The sequence below is a fragment of the Lemur catta genome, chromosome X (genome assembly GCF_020740605.2).
Source record: "Lemur catta isolate mLemCat1 chromosome X, mLemCat1.pri, whole genome shotgun sequence".
Taxonomy (NCBI): Eukaryota; Metazoa; Chordata; class Mammalia; order Primates; family Lemuridae; genus Lemur; species Lemur catta.
Window position 1 is genome coordinate 68676137 of NC_059155.1, and position 20878 is coordinate 68697014.

The following is a 20878-nucleotide window of genomic DNA, read 5'->3' on the forward strand; positions in this document are numbered from 1 at the left end:
TGTAGGTTGCCTTTTCTCTGTTGATTTTTTCCTTTGATGAGCAAATGATTTTTTAAGTTCAACGCAGTCTCTTTTGTCAATTTTTGGTTTGTTTGTGCTTTGTATCATGTCTAAGAATTCATTGCCAAGGTCAATGTTATGAGGATTTTCCTCTATGGCTTCTTCTAGGATTTTTATAGTTTTAAGTCTTATTTATGCTTTTAATCCATTTTGAGTTGATTTTTGTATGTAGCATAAGGTAAAGATTCAAATTCATTCTTTTGCCTGTGAAAATCCAATTTTCCCAGCACCATCTTTGGCATTCTTGAAAAGATCATGGGAACATATGCATGAGGATTTATTTCTGGGATTTCTACTATTCTGTTTCACTGGTCTATATGTCTGCCTTTGTGCCTATACCACACTGTTTTGATTACTATAGCTTTGTAGTAAGTTTTGAAATCAGAAAATGTGAGGCCTCCAAATTTTTCCTTCCGTTTCAAGATTGTTTTGGCTATTTGGAGTACCGTTTGACTCCATATGAATTATAAGATTTTTCGTCTATCTCTATGAAACTTTCCATTAGCATTTGATGGTGCTTTCATTGAATCTGTAGATCTGTTTGGATAGTATGAACATTTTAACAAGTTTAAGTCTTCCAATCCAAGAGCACAGAATGTCTTTCTATTTATTTGTGTCTTTCATTTCTTTCAGCAATGTTTTATAATTTTCAGTATACAAGTCTTTCACCTCGTTGGTTGACTTTATTTCTACATATTTTACTCTTTTTGATGCTATTGTAAATGAGATTGTTTTCTTAATTCCCTTTTCTGATAGATCATTGTTAGTGTATTGATATGCAACTGATTTTTGCATGTTGATTTTGTCTCCTGCAACTTCATTTATTTGTTCTAACAATTTCTTATGTAGCATCTTTAGGGTCTTTTTTAACATATAAAATCAACATTGGCATTTTTTTATCTCTCATTTTTGCATTACTGAAATTGTTTCTATGCTCCCAGAAGTGACACTATTTCTGCTATGCAGAGTTCTGCAGAGACATCTGGATAATTGATTCATTATTTAAAGAATCACAGCAACAGGCTAAATGAGATTAGCACAAGCCCAGGCTGTTAGGTGACTGAGGCTTCCAGCCTATCACTGGGACATTTCAATAAGGAAGTAGAGCAGAGAGAACCACTTCTGCTTGTGTGCCTGGCTGACTCCCCTCAGCTGGCAACGATGGGCTTTTATTCACAGCCCAGGATCAGAAACATAAAATGTATTCAGAAAGAGCCCCAGGGAAAAGGGAAGGCAAAAACACTCTAGCGTCTTGGCAGCCTCATCTATTCTACCAGTCTCTAGTTAAAATGAGCCAATTTTCCTCTAGTGCTGGCTACTTACAGCTTGGCTTTTTCTAGCGCTGTCACGGATTTTTAACCTACATCCTGGATAGGATGCATGAACATGTGTAGAGATCTTCAGAAAGCATCTTTCCCCCTCATGCAAATTTAAACTGTCATCGGAACCAGTACCCTAAAACTCCAAGGTGCTAAAATATTGCCAGTTCCACCAGCCAATACAACAGGGTAGGAGATTAACACAAAGATAATATTCCCAGTGTGGGAAGAACTATTACTCTGAATAATTTAAAGAGTGCCATAATAAACTCACAGGAAATGAAATCTAGAATTGCCCCTCCTGGGACACTGAAATTAAAAGAAGCTGCCAAGAAGCAGATGAAACTGGAAAACCAGCAAAGCATCAGGATCACCCAAACCATTGATCTCAGTCATCCTTTCCCCGGGGCATAGAAGGTGCAGAGTGTAGATATTAAAAAGTTTAAGAGGGGTTCAATTAAGAAGTAGAGGACAAGAAACCAAAAGGATTCCAGCTTGAGCAGGAAGTATCCCAACTCTGCTTCCTGGTCTAAGGCGAGACCCATTTCCCAGCTTCCCTTGCAGCGGGGCATCACACGACTGATTCCCAGCAGAAGGAATGTGAGCAGAAGTGTTACTACACCATAGCAACCTCCAGTGTGTGCTTCCTCGTACTTCTTCCTCTTCCACGGACTTGAAGCCACAAGCAGTGAGGACTTGGAAACTGAGCATAGAAGATGGTGGACCCATAGGATGTGAGGGCTCAGGTCCCACATGCCAGCTTGGGGAACCACTGCCTGCCATCAGTCACGCCTGTCTGGGTCTTCACAGGGGTGACGAATGAACTTCCATCGTGATGGGGCCATTATACATGTTCAGATTCATTTGTTTTTAGCAGCTAGAATTCCCTCACTAATGCAGTATCTGCATAACCCTGAACAAGATATCTGTACATCTGAGACTCCACTTTTTCATCAGAAAATAATCATATTAGTCCGTCTGGGAGGAAATGAAGCAATGAAAATAATATGTTTGGGATGCCATAATTAGTATCATAAGCAGTATTATCATAATCATCATCTCACGTAAATGTGAAATTAGGTAATTCTTGCCTAAATATGCACCCGAGAGTTAAATACTATATTACATTGATTCTAAAAACCAAATATGAAATTAGCATGTGTCTTGAAATTGATGTATTAACCTTACCACGGTGACAGCTTCTTGTTTGTCTGTTTGTTTTGGTGGGTTTTTTCTCTCCACTTCTTAGTGGTATGTAAAATAAAGGTACAACTTTCCATCTCTGGCATCTCAGTTTATGAACTGGTGTACTTCCTCCTGGATTCCAGGACTGTAACTGCTATACAGCCCCTGTTTTTCCAGGATTAGGCCACCCTTCTACTGAGTCTTCCAAGCTACATTACCCTAGAAAGGAAGGATGTTACATAGTCAAGGTCAAGGTAAGTTAAAATAAACTCAAACATTAACATTAACATAGCCTTGTCACTGTTCTGTAAGATCAGAGTAACTGCCTGAATATCACATGACAATAGGATATTCCAATTTCCCCCAAGCTAAATACAGTATCTGAGGCTCAAAACTTTTAATATAATGGTTTATGGAGAAGTTTAGTTTTGTCCTAATGGTAACCGTATGGACATACGGAAATATTAAATAAAAAGAAATTGCAATCATCTCCTAAACCTCCAATTAAACTATAATTAGACAATAATCTCTATAAATCTTACTAAATGTATTTTCTGTGTCCCATTGATCCATAGCACAATAATTAAATACACAACTCAACAGATGGTTGATATCTGCTCTATACATAATTTCTGGAAATCAAAATAATCATGGAAAAACAAATGTGGTCCCAGCATCTAATCTCTCAGGTCAAATAATCAGGACAATTTTTTTTTTTTTTTTTTTTTTGAGACAGAGACTCCCTCTGTCTCCCCAGGTAGAGTGCAGTGGCATCAGCCTAGCTGACAGCGACCTCAGACTTCTGGTCTCAAGCAATCCTCCTGCCTCAGCCTCCCTAGTAGCTAGAACTACAGGCGTGTGTCACCACACCCAGCTAATTTTTCTATTTTTAGTAGAGATGGGGTCTCGTTCTTGCTCAAGCTGGTCTCAAATTCTTGACCTCAAGCAATTCTCCTGCCTCACCCTCCCAGAGTGTTAGGATTACAGGTGTGAGCCACCGACCATGCCTGGCCAGGATAATATTTCTTAAAGTATACACGAAACCCTTTACTTCTTTTGCTCTTTTAGAAAACTCCTCTAACAATTGGTGCATCTGGGAATGGAGCAGAAAGCAATGATCTTTATTTGAGCATGGTCAACTTCCTGCAGACAGCTCAGCCTAATATTCAGTAATGGATTAAGGTCAGGATCTGCAGACCATGGACCCAGGCCAAATGTGGCCCACCACCTGTTTTTATACAGTTTATGAGCTAGCTAATGGGTTTTTTTTTCTTTTGCATTTTTAAATGATTGAAAAAAGTTTAAAATATAACATTTTGGGACATGCGAAAATTATATAAAAATCAAAATTTAATGTCCATAAATAAAACTTAACTGAAACACAGCCACGTTTATTTGTCTTTTCATTGTCTCTAGCTTCTTTTGGGCTACAATGGGGGCTCTCAGTAGTTGGGACGGAGATCACCTAGACCAAAAAGCCAGAGATGTTTCTTATCTGGTGCTTTACAGAAAAGTTTCCTGATTCCTGACTTAATCCTCGCTATTCCAAGGACCTGAATCGCCTGGGAGCTGGGGGGACATAGACAATCTCAGGCTCTGCTCCAGAACCACTGAATTGTAATCTGTATTTTAAGGAGATACTTAAGTGACTCACAGAAACATTAAAAATTGAAAAGTACTACTCTAAAGAAAATGGATACCCTATACATTAATCAAGAAGAGGATGTCAATTGGAGAAAATGCAAACAAATAGACTCATAACTCATAGAAGTTGTAGACATGATAGCGCTTTGTTGCCATCTATTTTTGTTGCTTATCACAGAATGCCTGAAACTGGGTACTTTATTTACAGAGAAAAGGAATTTATTTCTTAGAGTTCCAGAGGCTGAGAAGTCCAGGTTGAGGGGTCGTATCTAGTGAGGGCCTTCTTGCTGGGGGGATGCTCTGCAGAGTCCAGAGGTGGCTCAGGGCATGGCATGGTGAGGGGGCTGAGCTGCAAGCCCAGGTCTCTCTTCTTATTATTATAAAGCCATCAGTTTTCCTCCCATGAAAACCGATTAACCCATTAACCCATTACTGCTCAAATCCATGAATGGATTAATTCATTCATTAGGGCAGAGCCCTCATGATCCAATCACCTCTTAAAGCCCCCACCTCTCAACACTGCCACATTGGGGACCCAGTTTCAACATGAGTTTTGGAGGGGACAAATATTCAAACTATAGCAGGTAGTTAGAAGTAAATATTAAATGATGAGAAGTTAGTTTTCATGGGGCAAAACTATGTGAGAAAATTTTATATTTGACCCTAAACAACTACAAAATGTAAGGAAATAAAAAACGTAAGCGTAGATTAGTTTTCTAAAGTGAATGCTTGCTTAGTCAGAGTAATTTGTTGTTGTTACTATTTTTTTTTTCCATAATTGACCTAAGCTGTTCCTTACTGCATGGATCTGAGTAATTAACCAAGGGTACCATATACACTCATTCATTTGTGTGAGAGAAGACTGAAGATTACAAGGGAAGGAATGCTGTAAGTTTGCATGCTGAAACAAGAAGGCAGTAATATCCCTTTTCTGGGACAGGTGTCATAACCAATTAGCCAACATCCAGCTATCAGAATAAGCCATCTATTGAGCTGTTCATGCTGACATTTTCAACTGGGTATTTCATTATTACTGGACAATGATTTCTTAGAGATGACTCAGGCATTCTACATACTTGAGGAGAGCAGTTTAAATTTTTAACATTCTGTATATCTTAGATTTAAACCCATGTTTCTTCTGATGGTGACCCCAGCAGTTCTTAGACATTCTTGTCTGGTTAATAATCATAGAGGAAGAGCTGACAAGATGAGCACTGTAGCTTTTACTTGGGCAATTGTTAACACGTTTCCAGAAAAAGACTGGTATTTAGTTCAGGTTAGAAGAATTATAACTTACCAGGTTCATTTCTCTCCAATGCATACATTTTCTGTTGGTCCAATTCTAAATTAGGGCCAAAGGCTTAACCTTCAAAATATTGAGGGGAAAAAAGTGTGTAAAAGACAATGACATCCAGTGAAATCTCCCAAGATGGAGCAGTCCTACTTGTCAATCAACTCCATTGACTTGGCTGTCTTTAAATGGATTTGCATAGAAATCAGTTGTCACAGGCTATTTACAAACTTAATCGATCATCTGTATCTTTTCCTAATTCTTGACATTGTGGTGATCTATGCCCACACGGGGGTTTTCTGATTCAATTTCAGCCAATGGCACGGCCCCATCAGTTTCGGTTCACATCACTACAGCCTCATTCACAACATGTCACAATGAGTTTGCCCTTTAATCATTCCTGCCCTTCGTGTCACCGAATGTCCGTTAACCCGCCTCTGACTTAATATCTAGCCCTGCCTCATTCTACCGGGGGTGACTTGGAGGCTGAGAATACTAATAGCTGTTACTAACTGCAGCTATTTCCACAGAAAAATGGAACCCTACTGTGTTAACGAAATTACTGTGACCTTCATGGTCGTGAGTCGTGCAATGGAAGAATCTTTATTAATAAAGGCATTCTGATTTTTATTTTCAATGTTATAGTTATTAATGTAATTTCTATAACAAATATGAGTTTTGTAATAATATTAACATTTAGCATTGGGTCTCCTCTATGATTAAAATAAAATACAACAGAAAAATGAATAGTCTAGTGTTTTGAGCCAGATGGGTAATTGGTTTTGGAGGAAATCATATTTACCTAACTGACTGTCATGTGTTTGAAATTAGTAATTAGGAATGTCGATTTGGATTTATTTATTATTCCCAGTGAGAGAAACTGATGCTAGCTAACTTAAGGAAAGAAACCAAAAGGATTTAAACAGTGGAATCAGGAATAGCTCAGAAAGAATCAGGGCCAGGAACTCACAAGGACAAAGGCATCTCTGGCTCCAGGCAGCACAGATTGCTTGACTACTTCATTTGTATACAGCTCCCAGGATGAGTCAACTTCAATCCTCTTTCTGTCCTTTGCAATAGTCAAAGTCCCTGAAAAGAGAATCCCGTAGCACTAACATGGATTGAATGCTCACTTCAGTGTGCTGGGAAGTCCACTTTATCATAAAGTACCTTATAAGACTGCACTCAAGGAAGCCAAGGCAAATCCCCCCAAAGAAACAAAGATGCTATTGTTGGGAGCAGATGAGTGGATGACACGTGGCCAAACACAAAAACATCCATGAGCTTCTTTGCCTCTCCACTACCCCAAAATACCCTCTTCTTCATATACACATTTCCAAAATTATCCTCTGCCTAACACATTGCAACAATTCCATGTACAATGAAACCTTGCGCTACTTCTGCCTACATGGAGACAACCCATAGCCTGACCTGGAGTCTTCAACGTCTTGGGGCTGTCTGTCTTCTCTCTGGCTTTGTTTGAATCCCATGTTGATATTCAACAATAGAGGTATTAAATGATAGATTTAACCACCACAGCCAACACACCCTACCATTTGGGGGGAAAAGGACATGTCGATAAGGTATTTAATTTTAGAAAGTAAATATGTAAGACAGCAAACCAGGAAATATGGGTAGAGCCTACAGACTCCATATGGCATTTTTCACTTGCATCCTTCACTACCTAGTTCACATCCCTCTTTAGTACAGGCAGCTCTTCTATTCATGAGGGTTTTGTACTTGGTGGAATGAAATCAGTGGAAGCAAGCTTAGCATGTAAAGTGCTGCCCAGGGTTAACTTGTCTTCCATTTGCCCTGACCATTGTGGATGATAAGAAAAGGAGCCAGCCCCAGGGATCCGTCTGGACTCTTCTCTATTTATAGGACAATCACATGTCCCCTCGAGTGTCCAAGTAAGTGACCCCAGACAGTATCATAAACACCTGAGACAGAAACATGAGAAGCCCCCCATATGCCAACATGGGTGCCTCCACTTCTCAATACCGCTACTAAAGGGGTGTCCTGTTGAAGGGGCAGTTCATCTTTGGGTGGTACAGTGTCTGAATCAGCCAAGCACGGAGTCAACTAAAAGGAAAGCATTTTCTGAATGCACCATTAGAGATAGTCAGGGGGGCAGGGGTAGGGAGAGAAAGACGCTGATAAATAATTGTCTTGAGCATTGGCAAAATACTATGTTTTTATCAAAAATTCTTACCTTAATTTAAAGAAATATTTAGTTTTATTTTACTTTTTAATCTATGTGTTCTGTGTACTCTAGCAAAAAACTTTCCTTTTCTCTGCAAAAAAAATTCTACAAATTCTTCTCCAAGGCTTGCTCTTAATTTTTTAAGGAACAGTCTCCTAATAAGATGATAACATTGCTTTTCATATGGGACTTTAGCATGGAATTGTTGCTCCGTATTAGGGATGTCCCAGAGAGCTATCGATGAGAGAAAAAAATAATCCATTTTTTATATGGTAAGTACATTGACAGTGTTAATGAAATAATTGCAATGAATACAATAAAGTCATTTGAGTACAAAAAGCAAAAGTATCTCTGCTAAGTTTGACTATGGTGATTATTTTGGATTTTGCTCTGCAACTAGGAAAGGAAGAATGAGGAGTTAAGCTATGAAAAATTTATAATAAAGGCAACCATAAGCCTATGGATTTATATGTGATTATTGCAAAGGGTAATATAGAAAGAGTATAATAGGACAAAACCAATTACCTATTTATGACTACAGGATGTGCTGAACAAGAGAAAGGAGAATATTTGTGCTTTGCAAGGCTCATAAACCGGGAAACTTAACGGATTCCTGGGTGCGGGCTTTGAGTTAGCTGAAGCAACCTACCAAAAATGCTCTCTTGGGATACGTAGAATTCTTCATTTTTGATTTATCACAACAACATTCTTTATTTTATAGCGATGTTTACAGTTTACTGATTTACTAGTAAACAGTTTCATCCATTTTGGGACAGCATTCTGCTTATAAATAAAACATAAAAATCATAAAATTAATAAAAAAGGAATGGCAAGAGAAATTTGGGCACAAAATTGAGGTAATAAATTAAGGCACAGTTTTCTTTTGACATGTGTTTTTATGACCCCGGTTGTGTTTTATTACTAAGAGCTAATGTGACCATTTGTTGTACATGAAAGAATTCCCCAGGGGCTATTCACCTACCAAGTAACTCGGGTGAGATAAAGTTGAACATTAAAATCATTAGCAGTATTTTGTGCCTAAAAGAGATAGGCCCTTGCTTTAAATGTTTTGTTCAGTGCTTGATTTATAATTCTTGCATTTGACATCATAATAGTATTGTGTTTGCCTCAAATGCCTTAGTATTCAATCCCCAGCTTTTACTGTAATTCCTACCTAGAGCACAAGAACTCTATCAATTTAACTTTCTCGGTGAAACAGCTAATAGAACAGTGTGTGCTTGGAAATGGGGGAAACATTATTGGTAAAGTTTCTGATTCATTCCTTGATTTCTTTCCCAAGCCATTTGCACAATGCTACTCATAGCTGGTGTTTTGAATACATATATGTGGTTTTCACTTTTGTCCCTGTTAGAAGACCTTTGCTTGCAAAATGTGTCATTTGCAGAAACATCTATTTCTATAACCAGATGTTTCCAGATTACCGTAATTCCAAGTTTCTTGGCTTTGGGACTATTAACACTCGGGGCTGATAAATCCCTGTTGCCAAGGGCTGTCCCATGCATTGTAGGAAATTTAGCAAGATTCCTGGCCTCCACCTACTAGATACCAATACCATCCTACCACCCAGTCATGGCATCCAAAAATGTCCCCGGACATTGCCAAATATCCCCTGGGACAAAAGTCATAAGACTTAAGAACAACTGTCATAATTGAAATTAAACAAAAATCCAGAAACTCCATTGCCATAGCTTGGCTGAGAGAGAGACATACACACACAGAAACATTAAAATTGTTCTTTCTTTTAATTCGGTTCACCCCCAATATCTAAATTACTTACTATCGTTATTTATTGTTATTCTTGATATTAACGGCTTTCTTTTTTTTTTGCACAGCCACTATGTAGCTGACATGCATTTGTAGCCCTCTTATTTCTGAAGTAAGATAATTTTTTCCCCTACTTTACAATGAAAGGAACAAAATTCAGAGAGTCTAGGCCAGGGCTTCTCAAAATTGAATTTGCACACATATCCCCTGGGTATCTCCTTAAAATTCAACTTCTGGTTCTGGTTCAATAAATCCAGAGGGCAGCATGAGATTCTGCGTTTCTGACAAGCCCCCAGGTGACACTGATGTCCATGCTGCTGGTCCAGGGAGCCCTACTGTGAGGATCCGGGGTCTAGGAAACTCACCCAGACTTTCACAGCTGGAAAGCGGGAGAGTCAGAATTTGAACCCAGGTTTGTTTCTCACCCAGGATTCATGCTGTCTCTCGGTCTGAAATTCTCTGCCAGGCCTTTAGCTTTACTTTTCCTTGAACAGCCTCAGGCTCTAGCATTTTATCTCCACCTTTATGATTACCTATAGTGCTTCAGGTCTGCTAAAAGATAGAATGGGTGCAGTCAGTTTAAATGAATTAACAGTAGATGCAAAATAACTCTATCATCCTTTCACTGTTCACCCACCCATCCAACAAGCCCTGATTTGCAACCCTTTCTAGCTGCTAGACAGTAGGAGTAGGAGCTTAAATTCACACACGAAGAGATGTAATCCCTTCTCTCTTCAAGTTCAAGTTTAATTGAGGATATCGATGCACACACAGATAATTATGAAACAATATCCAACCTAGTTGTATCACTGAAGCCTGAACGAGGAAATTATTGGAGTGTAGACGAGGGAGGAATTAGAATTGCATATTAGGTTATGACCAGCACAGTGGAAATGGATATTGTACCACCTCATCTCAGATAAACCCCAAACTCAGTCACATCCCCTCAAATTCTGTATCCATTGCAATACAGGGCCACTATTTTAAGACTGGTGCTTTGTTCTTTGAACAAGCCTGTCCGGGTTCTGGCTGACAAGGTGGAGGTGATCATTTAAGTTCATGCTTGAGCAGGATATGTGACCCACAGTGGAACAAATAGAAAGTTTCACTTAGAAAGGCTCCTAATGAATCACCTGCTGAGAGCTTTCACACCCTGATCTATCCAACATGTACCTACTGTGTGTTACTGTAACCAGTTTTGGTGAGATACGTACTAAACGTTTAGAAAAATTGTAACTAATGCTTTCATCAACTGAAAAATGTTTCCAATTAAACACAGGAGATAGAGTTGACAATCTTTGAGCTATGGAAGATGGTCCATTTGTGAAGTGGGGAGTTGAACCAGTTGGCCCATTAGCTGCCTAATGATACTTTATGGTTAAGCGATTACTCACACCCGCTGGTATGGACTCCATCTGATCCTAAAGTATTTGGGCCTCACTCCATCAGCCTCCTCTCCCCTGTACCTTTAACACCATTCTTTCTACCAATACATACCAGTTTCCTTATCATGAATTAGCTCATGTGCCATGGATAATTGGAGGAATGATATCATTATAATGTGGAAGTTGCATCAGTTCATATAAATTTTATTCCAGAGATTAATATTTCACACCACCGAGAAACAGCAAAGGAACACAAAGTACACCAACAAAACTGAAGGTGTCAATCCCATAAGAAAAAAGAAAACCATACACAAAAGCTGTACGCGATTTCCTTTCACCTCATATTCTCTTTCCAGCACTTATGATGTAATTATCCCTGATTTGTGTGCATTTTTGCCCATGTCTTCTAAAAACTTCCATGCACCCCTCCCACCAAGCTAGCATTATTTATTTTTAGATAATATTCTAAACTCATTATGGCATCCTTTTAAAAATACAACTTTAAATGTCTTTTTTATTTGCTGGTGTTTTTGATATAATTTTATTTACTTTTATTGTTACCCAGGTTATGGAGTTCAAGATGTTTTGAGAAAAAAATACACCCAGCATATCATCCTATGAGCCCTGCTATTTTTAAACAATTTTGCTAACTACTAGGTATGCTTTTCAGGTGGATATATATCATGTAATAGTAAAGCAATCAAACAAAAAAACAAACAACAAGAACCCTGTACTCTCCCTTCGAGTATCCACACGCTCAAACATCTACTCTCCTACAATAAAACCAACACAGTCTTCATTTCACCTTATATGTCACTGGACCTACAGATCTCTCTCTCCCTCATTTCACCGTCAAATGTCATGAAATATTAAACTACAGTTACCATCTTCTCTTCAAAACTCTCCATTCATTCCTCATCCAACTTCTGTTCAGTTTTCATTCCAACCACTGCACTGAAACAGCTTTTGCATTGGGTACCATAACATTTCTGTAATTCAATTTAACAGATAAAAAAAGAAAAAAGCAGACACAGTTTGTATGCCTCTCAACTGGAGAATGAATAAACTGTGATTGTAGCCATACAAATGGAATTCTACTCAGCAATGAAAATGAATGAACCACAGATAGATTTATCTCTGATGCATGATGCTGAGTGACAGAAGACAAATCCCAAGACTAAATACTGTATGATTTCATTTCCATGACATTATTGCAAAGGCAAAATTATCTGGACAGAGAAAGTGCTGCCGCCCAAGCAGGTTCATTGCCTGCTGCCCAAGAGGAAGCCAATGCACGGAGACAGCAGGGCTTGCAGCAGAGAAAGAGTTTAATCCGCCTAGCTCTAAGTGGGAAGACAGGAGGAATTTCTCAACTCTGCCTCCGCGAGAATTTGGGAGACAGGGTTTTTAAAGACAGTGTGGCATAGGCAATTGAGTCTGCTAATTGGCTGGGTTTGGGGCAGAACCACGGGGTTGTAGAAATTGTCTTGTTTGCTGACCAGGCTCTTGGGTGGGGGTCGCAAGACCAGTTGGGTCAGTTCCTCTGTATGGGCCGCTGGTCTGGGGGGGTCAGCAGTTCCACGGGGATGTGGGAGCTGGAAGATATCTCAGAAACTACCCCTAGGTTTCCAAAGGTGATGTTATCTATGGAGAAAGCTAGGAATCTTCATGGCCACCAGCTCTGTGGCTCCAGAGTGGGAATTACAGAGAAGCCAACAGAGGGGCAGGGGCTAGTTATTATCATTATTTTCAGCTAGGACTGTGCCTTATTTTTAGCTAGGCCCTCACCACAATTTTCACTGTGCACCTCTTTTTATTAATTTGTAAGGGCTGTTTCAAACTTGACTTCCCTCCCGTGTTCTTTGGCTTGATAGAAAGCACTGCAATTTCTCCTTGAATGTGGGGAAACAGGGACTTCATCCTTAGTGCCTCTCTTCCTCATCCTTCCTCCCCTGCCACGGGGTAAATGAACAGCTGGGTTACATCTACTATTTCTCCTCTTTGATGAGCCCTTGAACGTGCTCCCTCCTCCTCCTCCTAGGTGCAGTGCCGCTGCCTTAGGTCAGCCCCCACTGTTCCCCACTCCCACACTGTGCTACTTTCTAGCTCGTCTTCCTGCCTCTCATCTTGCTTCTTCCCCACCCAGCTGCGCCAGTGAGCAAGAATGCACCTCCAGCGACTTATTCATTGCAACAACGTGTACTGGGCCCTCCCTGCAGGCCAGCACTCAACACACAATTGCAAGGGCCTCACAACCCAGTCAGTGCAGGCTAAAGTCCTGACATGTACTCGAGGGAAATAAAAATATTTTACCCCAAAATATATTTCTTTGACATATTTTGAAGTGGCCTCGCAAGGCTGTCTTTGTGGGGAAGATTTGCATCTACAGCTCTGTGGAGGATGTGCATTAATGCAGTCAGCCCTTTGCTGGCCTGGATCCAGGGAAGATTAACTGAGAGTCGACACCTTTAAAGCTCTGAAAAGAGACATCACCGTCTATTCTCTCTGAGGGCTGCTACCTGTGGAGCTCCATCTACATAACAAGGCTACCTTTGCCAGCCAAGTCTCTGCCTTGCTCCCTCCATAACCTGTCTAGCCACTAAAGCCTGATTTTCAGCTTTAACCTGCTATTGGCCATGCTCTGAGCCTGCATTCTTTCTGCAACCTCAACGCAGGTATACAAGCTTCTGCACACCCTGCGGGGTTGGGGCCTCATTCTGGAGGCTTTCGTGTAATCAAGTAAAATAAATGTGTGTGCCTTTTCTCTTATAGGTCAACCTGCCTCATGTCACTGATTTTCAGTGCACCTCCAGGGGGCCAAGAGCTTGGCCCCCCACATATTAAACCAGAAGCTGCTTATGAAAACTACCTGCAAAATATGTTGAATTTTTGAAAAGAGAATTGTTTAGTTTCTGTTCATTGCCATACACTAAGGCTGTGTCCCACATTACTGCCCACATGCAGCTCTCAAAGGTACCCTCTGCAACACCTGTGTGTTGGGAAAAAATGGGCAGGAAAAGAGAGAAGGGGCACGTAGGGGAAGTGGCTCGCTTGTGTTTATCTTTGATAGCCCCCAGGATAAAACTGTAATCTTGCTCTCTTTTTCAAGCTGAAAATCAATGCTGAATTGAAGTCACTCTTCTATGTGAACTCAGGGGAAAAAAATCACTGCTTAAAATGAATAAAGGCAAATCACATGTTCACACATTAGATCAAGTCAACATTATCCCAAATTGATGACAAATTAGGACGATGAAAGGAAGATGGAGATTTCCTACACTGGCAAAGAAAATGTCAGAAATGTTCATATAATAACATTTAATGGAATTTGGTATTATTAAATAATACTAATAGCAAACACTTCTGAAGTGCTTACTATGCACCATGTGATATGAAATGCACTTCATATGTGATCCTTAAACCCTTACTACGACCCCATAAAATAGGTACTTTTATTATCACCGTTGTATAGTAAAACAAACCCAGAAGTAACCTAGAATGACCTAGAAGTTCCGTCATTCATCTGAGATTGCACATTTAGTACGTGCAGCAGTAAGACTAGTAACCAGGCAATCCAACTCTGTAGTATACATTCCAAATCATTCTAACACCTTAGGAAATTGGTCAAACTGAAGGAAAATTAATTTTTAATGCCAGGAATTTTCAAACTGCAAAAAGAGAGGAGAATATTAATTTCTGAAAAATCACTCTATAAAAGAAAAAAGGAATTACGAAGAACAGCAATGCTGTGAAAATCAATCTTAAAAATCATGTTTACGTTGATTAAAAAATAAAAAAAGACGTCTCTGTGGAGCCTGCTGAATCACACAGCCAAGAGCAGGATGGACGAGTGAGCGCCTGCAACCTGGACCCATAAATCTCTCCCTCCGGAGGCCTTTGGAGTCCGAAAGGAATGCATTTACTCATGATGGCTTCAAAAGTTGGCAATCGTATTTCAAAGAAACTCTCTCCATTTTTAAACTAAACACAGATAAAATATAGCCAGTTCTACTTTCAAAAGCATTTCCCTGTGACAGACCTGGCAAAGCACGTGCTAAATCAGGTTGTTTGTCAAAAATTCACAAACTGTATCCTAATAACATTTTTTTTTCCTTTTTACCAGACGAAATATGTAGTACCATATATCTGAGAATGTTAAATAAGTACTTTTCTTCTTGCACTACAGAGGGGAAAAAAAGGAATGCTTGTTTCTTCCCCAAACTACACTTTCATTATCTTTTCATATTTAACAGGCACGTATCAGACTATAGAGGCAAAGCTTAGTCTGTTCTTTCAGCTTCCGGTAAATCCAGTACTAAGTGTGGAGTGGTCTTTGGTAGCTGAATCCAATCTCTGCAGATGAAAATACACAGAGGAAAATCTCCGCAAGCAGTTTCAGGACCGGCACCTCTTCAAAACATTAAGAAAGAATGCTTCTCTTCAAACAGGCTTTTCCGAACATTTATCAAGTAGGAATTAATATGAGTGTCAACATGGCAAATTTTACAGTAAGTAATTCTTCAAAAAGGAAAAAAAGTTAGGGTGATAAACCACTTGGGTACATTTTACGTTGCTTTCTGTTGCACTGTTTGTATTGTTATATCCACAGACCGGCATAATCTAGACAGTCACATTTTGCTGGTAAAAGATTTTTCCGAGGTGGGGGTGTGGGGGGATCTATGGGTAGGGATGGAATCTACTGGAAGTGTGGATGAGTGATCCTCTACCTAGTCTTTTTCTGTATTTTTAAATTTTTGTCTTGAGCTTGAACATGAGGAAGGAATGATAGAATACAAAGTGCGCTCACCTGTTAGACTCAAAAACATAACTGTCCTTTATCCAGGTGCTTATACTTCATGCTACCGGAAGGGAAAAAAAATCTCCATTAAGTGAAGCGTGGCCAACTCCTGGGACTCAAAATAGGAACCCCGGGGGCCCTGGAAAAGTCCTCACTGGTCACTTCAACTTAGCAATGCATGGTGTGGTCCTGCCTCCAACTCTTGTTGAAAGCAAGAGGTGACCATGTGCATGCACTTGTAGAATCTACGCTCACTTGGCCTGAGACAGCAGAGTGCACAATGTGTTGAATCTTCTATTGGTCCCAGAGCAAGAAATGTTTTAACCAAATGAATGAGTTAGTAGTTGGAAGCTTCTGTGGATGGAAGGAAAGAGAGAACTTCGTTGTCTAAGACATTTCCCATAAAGCTCTTTAGACAGTCCAAAAGAAGCCACATTGAGACTTTCTGTATGGCACAGAATATGACCTCTAGGTAACAAAATGGCCTGGGGGAATTTTTATAGAGAAGGCTGCTTTTATGTAGTCTTGCGAATTTGCAATTGGATAGATAGCTTGACTGCTGCCTTCTTGTGCATCTGAGTTCACCACTAGCCTGTGAAGTGACTTTTAATCAGTTAGAAAAAGCTGCCTTCTCTAGTTGAAACACTCCTTAGCATGAAGAAAACATTGACTCTTTCACCAGAGAGTCAGCTCCAGGGAGCATGGCCTGGATGTGGCAGGGGCTGTGTGCCTGGTGCCTGGTTATACTGAAGGCTCCAGTTTGTTCTTGCTTTTTCCTGTTTTATGTCCAACTTTCTTCTCACCTGTCTTCCCTCCTGGGACCTACGATATAGTTTAGTGAATTCTTCTACCAACCACATGAAGTAGACATTTTTATACCCAGCTAATATGTGATACAGCCAGACTGTAAACTCAGACTTATCTGTCTCTGAATTTCATACTCTAGTAAGTGAATCCCATACTCTTTCATAAGGAGAATTTCTAAGTCTTGAAGTCATATTCCTAACCCCCCTCTGGCTATGTCTCCCAAAGTGCTAGGAGACTCCTTGAGGCTTATACCAACATGCCTGGATCTATATGTCTTACAGCTAAAAGGTCCCTTTGAGACTTTGTTCTATCCATCTGTTGCTTTATTCTAGAATTTTCCAGGTCTAGTGACCACGTGCCTGAATGTCCTTGTTGCTTGACTTCTTTGCTTCAATGCTTGGCAAAGGGAAATGGCAAAACTCAGACTGTCAGCAAAAGCAAGAGTGGACCAGGGCTGCACACTGAGCTATGCTTTCATGGCCACTTGAAAAGTAAACCAAAAGGGATCAAAAACTACAGAAAAATACAAAATACTTGGAAGAACGAAGACATTGTCACTGGACTCTAATGCTGCTGCTACAACTAGCTATTATTTTCCTGTTCATATATGTTATGATCAACCACGTGAGTACCTCAAATGTGCCACACAGCTTTGATAGCAATTTCAGAACACCTTGTTCATATCCAGGCTTCATGGTATACATTTTGTTTGTCTCTGTTCTAGCTATTTCTGTCCCCAATTCCAGTTCCCCTGGAGTTGGTAAAATTAGAAACTGCTGGAGTTTGGATTCTGCACTGAGTTACCTGTGAAGGTCCTGGTGTGTCTGAAAATGCCTTCTGCCTTAGGTTGTTCAAGATGATGCTTTAGGAAGAGAGAGAAAAAGGAATGGAGTGTGTGTGCAAGTGTGCACACTTCAATGTCATCTCCAAACTTTCTACATTACTCACATGCCCCTCTTCTGTGGTTAGGTCCTGTCTGCAATGACAAATGTCACCATTGGGAAGAAACCACCTGCTCTGTGGGCCTATTTTGGGAGAGTTGGCTGAGCCAGCACTTTTACGTTAACTGCACAGTTCCCACACTCTGCAGGCAGCTCCTTAGTAGGAGAGAGACAACCGGGCAACATCCATCACCAACAGGACCAAGCATAAAATTTGTTCTTATACAATGAAAGTAGACATAGACGGTATAAAATTGTGTAACACTCATTAGTGAATTGCTTTTATAAAGAAAGGCATTATTAATGAATGACTATGCTATTGCTCTTTAATTTGAATGTAGAAACCCTGTCTGCTTCCATGCCTGAGAACAACAGGCACCTATTTATATATTACACAATTAAGGAATGGAAATTCACATTCAACATAGATCTAACTCCCCTCAAGCGGTAAACAAACAAATATTGCCACTGGAGCAGAAGGGAGACAATGTATTAGTAATTGATAAAAGTTATACACCAGATCTTTTAACAATAATCTGATTAGAACCATTAACAAGAAACCAACCATAGGTCTTAATGGGCAACTTCAGAGAGGTACAGTGTAGACCTTAAAATACTGACTTTTCATTATGTCAAATAATTGATTATGATTTTTCCTTTTTTTTTTTAAATTTAGATTTGTCACTAGTCTTAGCTAGATAAGGTACTTACCTAGTTTTCTTCAGGAAGGCTCATTTGTTCCAAAACAATCCCACCCACCCACAACACCCATCCTATTGCGGCAGCACTGAAGGTCCACACTTTAGTTATCTTTGCTTCCCAAAAGCCTATGACAGTGCTCAAAAAATATTTACTTGAATTAATTTAACGTTTGTTAAGAATTTCCCCAAAGTACTTTTTATCAAACACTACCTTGGAAGAAGTAATGCTTTAGCCACAAAGATCTCATTGTTGATGAGATTATCAAGTCATTTTTTTTTTCCTTCCCTTGAAAGAGAAAAACAAGAATATCCCTCAGTAATGGGGCAAGTGTGTGTGAGCGTGTGTGTGTATATGTGTGTGCATACGTGCACGAGAGAGATAGGGAGACAGAGAAAATAAAAAGAAGAAAGAGGAAGAGAAGTAGGAGGAGGAGAAGGAGGAAGGGGGTATTAATAATAACTTAAAGAAAGTTGAATGCAGAAAGAAAAGATAGCACCTACCACAAACAAACAAGTACCCACTGTGATTTTTCCTGGTGCTATAACTGGTTGTTCTGGTACAGGAGTGGTGGAGCGAGAATACCTCCTCTGTTCACTCTCTCAGGTCAGTCAGTCCAATCCTGCTGGCCTGTGTTTGAGAGAGGAGCCACCTACACCCTAGCAATGACTTAGCAAATGATAGCCTGGAGGACCCTGGACATGTATGCCCAATTCTGTCCAATATCTCCCCTAAAGTGCCTGAGATATTCTGCATAATGAGAATTATATTTTTGGTCTCTGCACCCCAGTTCCTGGTACAGAGCTCCTAAATCCCTTGAAAGTTCCTGGGTTCTCAAGAGGTGACTCTGGGTGAGCTTCTGGACAGCTTTAGGATGGGAGCTGATTGTCAGGGAAACCAACCATGTCATTGAAGGGTTGGAACTTTCAGCCTCACTCAATGGCCTCCAGGGAGGGGAGCAGGACTGAAGGTTGAATTGTCACTATCCTAGTCTATTCAGGCTATGATTAAAAAAAATCTTAGCCTGGGTAATTTATAAGTATTAATAACAGAAATTCATCTTTCACAGTTCCAGAGGCTGTGAAGTCCAAGGTCCCAGCAGGCACCTGGGAAGTCCAAGGTGCCTGGGAAGTCCAAGGTCCAAGGTGCCTGCTGATTCAGTGTCTGGGGAAGGACTGTCTCTGCCCCAGAGATGGAGCCTTATTGCTGGGTCCTCACACGGAGGATGGGGTGGAAAAGACCAGGGCACTCCCTCAACCTCTTGTGAAAGTGCACTAATCCCATTCATAAGTGTGGAGTGCTCATGACTTAGTCACTTCCCAAAAAGAGCTCACCTCTTAATACTGTCACGTGGGTCTTAGTTCCAACATACGACTTTGTCGGGGGCGGGGGAGAGGGGACACCATATATTCAGACTATTGCAGTCATCAGTGGCCAATGATTGATTATCATCTGCATCCTTTGCATTACTCTTTTTAATCAACAGGTCAACGTAAGTAAAGTGTTCCACTGAATTCTGTGAGCCTCTCTAGCAAATGAGTCGAACCTGAAGAGGGGTCCCGGGAACCCCTAATTTATAGCCAGTCAGTCAGAAGCACAGGTCACAAGCTGGGTCTTGTGGCTGCCATCGGAAGTGAAGGGCAGTCTTGGGGGACTCAGCCCTCAGCCTGTGGGATTTGCCACCCTCTCTAGGTAGATGGAGTCAGGATTGAATTGAATTAGAGGACATTCAGCTGGTGTGTGCCAGAGGATTGCTTGGTGTGTTGGGCGAAATCCCCGCACATCTGGTGTCAGAAGTATTGTGTTGAGTAGGGTGTGAGTAGAGCAGGTAAAAACCAGTTGGTTCTTCCTGCCCCATTTTGGACGTGAATTGCTGGAGTCATTCACACAGGACAGCACCATTTACTCAGCATGTTGTCCATAGGAGAAGAGATTATTTCCACCCATCTACACAAGGGCACACACATGCACACACACACACACACACACACACATATACACATACACAATATAGGCAGAGTCCTCATTCTGCAGAGCAGACATTTGTACACAACCTAGGCTAGGAAAAGACCTCCCAATATTAGAACAGATTTCCGTTGTTGTTTTTTGCTTTAGTGTGTCAGCTTTCCAGTGAGACAAATTAGGGCTGGTCACATTACTCTAAACCAGGGATTTCAATTGGAAACAATTCTGCCCCCCTATCCCCAGGGGACACACCGGGATGTCTGGAGACATTTTCGATAGTCACAACTTGAGGCAGAATGTGCTTCTGGCACCTAGTGGGTAGAGCTCAGAGATGCTGATATCCACCCTCTGATGCACAGGGGAGCCCCCACCAACAGAAATGATCCGGCCCCCAATGTCAGCAGTGCCACGGTTGAGAAACCCTGCCCTAAACCTGCATGTGAGATACCCACTGACCCCAACTTGGTACCAGTAGCAGGACAGTGGTGCTTGGGGAAGAAGCCATCACTGTATCCCAGAAACCTCAGGCGTCCATTTGGCCAGCCCGCGTCAGACGTTTAACAGCAGAATGAAACGCAGTCTGTTACTTCACATGCCCAGTGACTTCACTACTCCATTGATAAACCACTGGCCTTGAGGCAGCAATCCAGAGAAAAGCTTTCTACGCTGAGAAAGACCCACAGAGGAACGCCAGGCGGCCACGGTATACCACGCTGATGGCAGCAGCATCTCCTGAGAGGGTAAAGGGGCCTCACCTAGCAGAAGCCTTAAGAAGCAGTCGTACCTTTGGACA